The following is a 6,280-nucleotide window of genomic DNA, read 5'->3' as shown; positions in this document are numbered from 1 at the left end:
CGACTGTACGCTCAGGTCCTTTCCAGAACTTCCGCTCCATGGTTCCCATGGTGACGGGATCCTGAATTGGCTGCGTCTCCTCCCCCCGGGTTGATGGGTGACGTAACAAATATTTAAATAGTCAGATTCGGAATTACATTTTTTTTCTGTTCATACATCGTTGAAGTGTGATGATAAACACAGTCATAAGCTCTATGGAATTTGTATGTGTTAATTTCGTGTAACATTTTCATGCTATAACGCTCGATCGCAGATTTAAGTATAAGCCTGTCTAGAGAAATATAAACACCTGGTATATAACAGAGGCCTAACATCGATTTTGGTGAAAAAGAAAGACAATTTCATAAAGAACTCCGAGTGCCGTCACCCCTGCCGTCTAAGAAAAGGTGATTGAAATATAACTTTTTAAAAAAGATCTGAAACTGGGTTTGGGAACCTGATGCATCTGTAATTCCCATGAACTGCTTGGTTTAGGCCTGAAAAGATGGAATTGTTCAAGGGAAAGATGAAAAGAAAATACAGTATTCTACTTGGAAGCTAAATAATGACATCCTGAATAATTATGCTTTATGCTTTTACCAACTTGTCTAAGGTATGATTTAGCTGCAAATAAATGTGTAATTCTTGTATCTTTGCCATATATTATTTCAGTTTTGGAACTGGCAACATTCATCATGGCAGACATTTTGTGATTGCACAAGGCCATGGGCCAGGTATTGTGTGAATGTTCCCACCACATGCTCTCAACGTTCTGATTATGTTTGTTGGTGCCTCCAAAAGCTGGCTGTCCTTGTTGGAGGGATTCCAACTCCAGTGAACTGTGACCTATCAGGAGAAGTCCTACTCTGCTCTGTTGAATATTATTTGATCAATTCCTGAATTTAATGAGGATTAGATAGTTTCAGAGAGAAGCTATTCTTCAAGATAGGAAGAATATCCTATCAATCTGGGCGGCCAAAAACTGGATGATCACTAGATGGCAGCAAAGACTGATATCTGTTCCTTTGTTCAAGGGCAGTAGAGTTCACTTGGAGAATACAGTATAATAATTTTGGTGCTTTAATTAAACCCCTTCCACTTAGAGACTCCTGATCTGGGATTGGCAGCATGCCCAATTTACAACACAGTTGGTCTTGGGGGGGAATCTTCTGTAGTTGAGCTAATTAAATTCCAGTTCAGTGGCTGTTCCAGAGAAAACTGCAAATATAGCACTGAAGCAGTTTCTTGGGCACTGTAGAGTGGCAGTAAGAATCACCTTGTTCTAGGTCACTGAATTCCTCCCACTCCCTCTTGAATTCAAAATACCATGACACTTTCCTATCACTTGTCACCTCTGGTGGATCTGATGGTGAATTTTGCTAATCACCTGCATTAGAGGCAGGATTTTCCCACTCTTTCATCAAAACAAAAGATACATGGCAGTAGAGTGCTGGCCAAAACACTGATTTTTGTGCTTCCCCCATTGGCCAGCTGAAGGAAGAACTACTTAATTCATGAGATTCCTTGGCAATTAGCAATGAAAACAGTCCCACTACGGCTTCTTTTTATTTTAACCATTTGATGGTGAAACAGTAGCTATATAGAAGTGCCACTAGGAATGTTACTGGAAGAGAGGGTAAAGCTCTTTAGTCAGTTACTACAGTTATGGTGCCCTCCTACACATTCTTTTGAGTTGGGTCCTGGACTGATTTTATTTATATCTTACTTTCTGCCCAAAGTTCTGCACTGATAGCAGCACTGTAACTCATGAAAGTTTGCCCCTGTTAAAACAATTTAATGAAAGCATATTTGCAGCTGGCCTATAAGGCACACTGAGGGGCAGCAACATTATCCCACTGTTTTGGGAACACCTGGGTGAAGAAGTTAGCAGCAGGAAAATAGTGAAACAATTAAATTAGATTGCTGAAAAGGAATAAGTGACCTGCTTAGTTGTATTGCTATAAGCAAGAAGAAATCAATTATTTTGAACTGGTTTGCAAGGAAGAGAGAAGAAACTTCACTCCATATTCCCAAAAATCCTTCTGAAGATTGCTGGGTACTGGTGGAGATTGTTTATGTATATGTATGCCCCTCACCCCTAAATAAACTTCAAACGCCAAAGCCCTTGTTCATAATTTTAAACATTTTTATGAAAAAAATCATGTAAATCCTCTGAATTAATACATTTGCTGGTCAAAGTTACTAATTAAACTTTGAAATTGTGCTAGCTAACAATATGCAGTTTTTGTTTGCTTCCATTCTGGAGCTGGAATAATGCTGGAGAGGAATACAAATAATGTTTTTTAAAAAGTATATGGGTAGAGTCCTGGCTTGTTCTAGCTCAACATAGAAAAAAAACAATCTCATACCAAATTACAAAACCCAAATATATTTGCTACTATTTAGTGGTCTCATGTTTTTGGCAGCCCAGATTTGATAGCTGGGTTCTTGGGAATTCCCAAATTCATAAAGCTCAAAAAGATATTGTGGACTGGAGCAGGACAGGCTTAGTACATTGGATTCAAGGCCTTCAGTCCTTTGTCTTAATGTTTATATCATCACAAGAGCTATCTAAATTTATTCCCCCCTATTGTTTGGATTGGATTTTTTTCCTCACAGTAAAAGAAGAGTGGCAGCAAATCCTGCTTCATATTTCTATTCTGCTTTTGTGATTTAGCATTCGTTAAGTGCTCTGACTTTGGCAGGAGTGCTGAAATAGTTTGCATGCCAAGTTATTCTTAATTTAAATACCAGTTGTAAAGATTACAGAGAAGTTAGTACATGCTTTAACTTGAACCCATAAACTCACTGCCTTCCATTTTTTCCTCCAGGCAAAATACTGATTTTTACCTCTAATGCTCTACCTGTCTAAAACAAAGAAACTAAAGATTGCCTGCTGTAAGTAGAATCTGCTTATGTATTGTCAGTTGTGGCTTACACTCAGATGTATCCTCTTTGGATGTCAAAAGGATAGTTATCAGGGAGGGAACTGTTTTTGTCAGACCACCTGATCTATGGAATACTCCTTATTTTCCAGCTGCCTTTTTTTCAGCAAATCACTAGATGAATTCTCCTGTTTTCCCAATTTACAATTTAATTATCAAAGTCCTAAAATATCCAGAAGGAAAGATATCTTACTCTGTTGCAACAGCAACAATAAAAAACATTATGGTACCATAAACATTATTAAATGGATTATAGCATAAACTGTCATGGATTGGAGTCTACTGTCTTTTCTTTGAGAGAAAGTGTGAATGTATGCAACGTATGCATACAGTAGGAGAATATTAAAGAGATCAGAGAGAAATTAAACACAGAAGGTATAGACTGGGATTAGTACATTATTGACCATGGCCATTCCCCATCCAGATTTTGGGTATTACACAAAATTTATTATAAATTAACTTATGTAGAGTAATAAAAATATTTTATCTCTGCTTATTCAGCAGGAAGTTAAGTTGAACCTGTGGTTCAGCTGTCTTGTGAGATTGGCCTTTAGAATTCTTTTACTCAGAGATGGCTACCTTGAAGCTGGTAACTCAGTGTTCTAGAGGAGAAGAGATTCCTCTTTTTTTACATACTGCATTGCCATTCCTCTTATCATATTTGTTTCTACTACCACTTTTGTGAAAATTGGCCTGCTTCTCCTTTGTACAGTAAAGAATATGAGGCATTAGAGGCAAATGATCACACATATCACATTGGAAGATGACCAAGTATATCATCTCCTGATGATGTAAGACATTATTTGTCCTGGAATAGTGTTGCCAGAGTAACTATGTGAGCAGAATTGGCATTTGGATCTGCCCCAGCACTCCATTCTTGTGCCCTGTGTTATTGGGTAATCTTTTATTATAGATAAGTAGAGTTTCTTGTCTGAAACAACTGTCTGAAACATTTACAGACATAATATTGAAAGCCATATATCATAATTAAGAGTGGGCTATGGATCATTGATGATAAGTTTGAGTGTTTTTAACATGGAACTGATAAAAAAATATTATCTTGGTTTTTTTCTATCTTATAATATTCTTCTGGGTGCTAATCTGACCTTGTTGTTCTATTTATTGATTTGGCATTGTAGTCTGAGTTACAGACAGAACTGACTGTAATCCTGTATTTTCAGAAATATTCCCATTCAATTCATACAACTTCTTTGAAAAAGCATTTTTTTCATTGTGGACTTTTGCTAATTGTTTCCTTCTCTCATTTTTATAAATAAATATAAGTTTCCTGTTAAGTCACCTTTAGGATTAGTTAATACACCATGGTATATTTTATACATTTGGTTCAGATAGATTGTTAATTAGAGATATTATGTTTAAGGAATTAGTTACAGATGGTAAAAACCTCAGCATGGAGCAGCAACTCATTGACCTTCTGTTTTATCAGGGTTGGGTTGGGCCTAATTAGTTCTTGACTCAGAAATGACCCAGGAATATCTGGGTTGTAGGCTAGATTGGAAAGTCAAAAAACATCCTGGAAGAAGCAGTGGCAAACAATTTTGGTAGTGTTGCCAAGAAAACTGTCAGTCAAGCTTCAATCTCTATTCAAGAGACTTCAGCAGAAAAAAGGGCACATTTTGTATAGTGTATAGTTATTGTGAAAGATGAGAATTGCACATCATTGCAAACAGCGCTAGGTTAATTTCAGCTTATAGATGTGTTTTTATGACTAATAATTTTTTATTTATTGGATAGCTAAGTTGACTGTAATATACTCCAGATGGCCCAGAAAATATATTTGTTTGGTACACAGATTAGCATAACACAGGAAATTAATATGAATGTCATGTTAAAATGTGGGTGCCTGCCAATTATTGTTTCAGTCCTTTGAAAGCACAGCAGTTTCCTTTCATAATATTATTCTAAAAATAAAAAATAAATAAAACATTGCTCATTCATTTTCAAGAAAATAGGAACCATAAAAATGTGAATGGAATACAGCTTTTAAATGGACCAATGGTCTTAACAATCTGGTACCTTTCAAATGTATTAGAACTCAAACTCTAAAACTTCTCAGTCAGCATGGTCACCAGTATAGTGCAAGTACATCTGGAGGCATGTCCATTAGAAATGTCTATACCTTGACATGCCTGATAATGAAAAAGAATTACAGTACTATTGGAAGGGCCATGAGCAACATACTATTATTCCCTATCTTCCCTCCCAAAATTAACTAACTCCTTGTTATTACAAGTGGTCCTCATTTAGCATTCAGTGACTGTTCAAACTTACAACAACACTGAATGAGTGGTCCTTGCACTTACATCAACTGCAGTGTCCCCGTGGTCATGTGATCACTATTTATGACCTTTGCTGGCTTCCAACAAGCAAAGTCAATGAGGAAGCTGGCAGAAGGTTGCAAATAGCAGCCATATGACATTCTCACTTAATGACCTGCAGTGATTTGTTTAATGACAGCAACTGGAAGTACCGGAATTTCTGTCCCTAAATGGCACGGTCATTTCTGCAATTGAAATGTTACAAGTAGGTAATCAAATTGAATGCCCACAGAACTTCCAGATATATACAGAAGAAACAAATTGGATACTAATGTTTACACATAGTAAAACCCTACTTAGGAGAATGATGTATTAACCCAACTATCTGTTGGTAACATGAAGATGTTAGCCTATGGGTAAACATGACCCCCTTGAAAATCCCCTCAGCCCAACTTACCCACTGGTTACCTGGAGCTGTATTAGCTAATGGGTAGATGGCTCACTCAAAAATCTTGTTGGCTTGATCCACCATTGGCTAACATGGATCTATGTTAGCTTATGGGTGGTCCTGGCCAGCTGAAAATCCTGAATACAAGATGTTCTCAAGGATGGAGCAATGGAGGCAAGCAGTTATAGCAACCTTGCTATGTGGAGCCTCCAGTGCTCCATACCCTTGTTTGCAAACAGTGACTTCAGCCTATTGATTTGCTTAGTGTGGGGGGTTACTTTTCTGGGGCCCAATGCAGCTATTAAAATAGTTTAAACCAGCTATTTGAGTCCTACCAATATACAAATGGAATTTGAGTGGCCAAATAACACCTAAATTTGATACTTGTTTCATTTGTTTAATAAACCAAGTCATCAAACATGCAGTGTGAGAGTGTGAAAGAATTACTGCCTCTTAGATTCAGTAGCTGGTTGCATTACCTTTAATTACAGTAAAGGCAACCAACAGCTTCCTGTAATTTGGCACATTCCTCCATGGTGAACTGCTTCAATTCAGTAACAATTGAGATTTGTAGCATGAACTGCTTGAAGATTAATGGCTACCTTGAAATGAGCATCTCCATTCTTAAT

This window comes from Python bivittatus, unplaced genomic scaffold (assembly GCF_059951505.1).
Source record: "Python bivittatus isolate LINGU-HERP-01145 unplaced genomic scaffold, Pbiv_v1 ctg000840_np1212, whole genome shotgun sequence".
NCBI lineage: Eukaryota > Metazoa > Chordata > Lepidosauria > Squamata > Pythonidae > Python > Python bivittatus.
Note: the sequence above shows the minus strand (reverse complement) of the source record.